This window comes from Suricata suricatta, chromosome 12 (assembly GCF_006229205.1).
Source record: "Suricata suricatta isolate VVHF042 chromosome 12, meerkat_22Aug2017_6uvM2_HiC, whole genome shotgun sequence".
NCBI lineage: Eukaryota > Metazoa > Chordata > Mammalia > Carnivora > Herpestidae > Suricata > Suricata suricatta.
Genome location: NC_043711.1, coordinates 52,280,451 through 52,281,750, shown reverse-complemented (window position 1 = coordinate 52,281,750; position 1,300 = coordinate 52,280,451). Strand labels below are relative to the sequence as shown.

At 43.5% G+C, this 1,300-nt stretch overlaps 1 protein-coding gene across 1 annotated transcript in view; it reads left to right on the top strand.

Annotated features, from left to right (window-relative positions):
• The window catches only part of LOC115274471 (putative deoxyribonuclease TATDN2), a 17,335-nt gene that overhangs the window by 14,294 nt on the left and 1,741 nt on the right, over positions 1–1,300 (top strand). The gene's annotated exons all lie outside the window — the stretch shown is intronic.

The window sequence follows — 1,300 nt, the reverse complement described above, 5'->3', positions numbered from 1 at the left end:
TGTAGTTGCTCTTGTTCAGACCGTCAAGATGTCACATGTCAGATGCTTCACCAACCATTTCTTGATACTGTATTATGTAGGAGAGGGGGATAGGTACTATGCCCTCTTCTGCCGTGATATAAATGGCAAGACGTTTGTTTTTCTTTTTGGGGAGGAGCCAGTTTTTGTTTATATTTTTAATCTGATCCTAAAGTTAATTATGTTTGTGGCAGAATATTCTGAATATCCAAAAACACATAAAGAAGAGAATTTCCCATCCCACCGAGATGACAACTTAGATTACCCATCTTAGTCCATCCCCCGTCCAGGTTTTCCTTTGAGCATAGACGTTTGCCAGAGGAAGGGTGGTTCAAGTATTTTACTGGAAGTTTCTGATGGAAGGAGCAGGACAAGATGAAAGACCCTCCCGCCTTGTCACTGCTCACACTGCCAGGCTGCGTTTGTTGTGGAATCTGTTGTGTGCTGTCTTCCTGCTAATGCCTGCTGGGCTGGGTCTGCATGCCCAGTACACCGCAGGCTTGGTGAGAGGGCACGTGGATGCCAGCCTAGGCAGAGTTGAGCAAGCTGGCTTTCCCTTTGGCACTGTCCCCTGCCCGGCTCAGTCGGCCTCTGCCGTGCACTGATGCTGTGCCCCATTGCTGTGCCCCATTGCTACGTGCTTCATTGGTTAATGGCGTGAATTAAGAGAGGGAACCTTCTAGAGTCAGAGCATCTGTGATTAACAGCATGAAATAAGAGGGAATCTTCTAGAGTCAGAGAATCTGTGGCTAATGGTGTGAATTAAGAGAGAATCTTCTAGAATTAGCATCTGTGGTTAATGGTGTGAATTAAGAGAGGGAAGCTTCTAGAGTCAGAGCATTTGTGGTTAATGGTGTGAATTAAGAGAGGGAAGCTTCTAGAGTCAGAGGTTTCTTAGTTTTCCCTTGACCAAAGAGAAAGTTGAGAGAAGGTATGGTACTCTTCTGCCTAAGCTGAAGACTCCAGACCTTTATACACCTTTAGGCGAAAGAGATTCCAATTTGAATACAATTGTCCCTGGCAACTGACACACACACTCAAGGCTTAAGAGCTAATTTACCTAAGAAACAATTTCAGATGTTTCCAAAGGATCTCTGAGATGAGTTTTCTAGGACCTGCTAAGGTTACTAAATTTGGAACAGGATGATTTTGACTTAATCTGTTTACAGACAGGTAGGTTTATTCACGTGAATGTTCTCAGTTTTTTACTTGGTCTAATGAGTTTCTAGTGTAAATAGTGTTTCTGTTCAGAATTAGGTTTGTCTTATACACTACCTCTTGC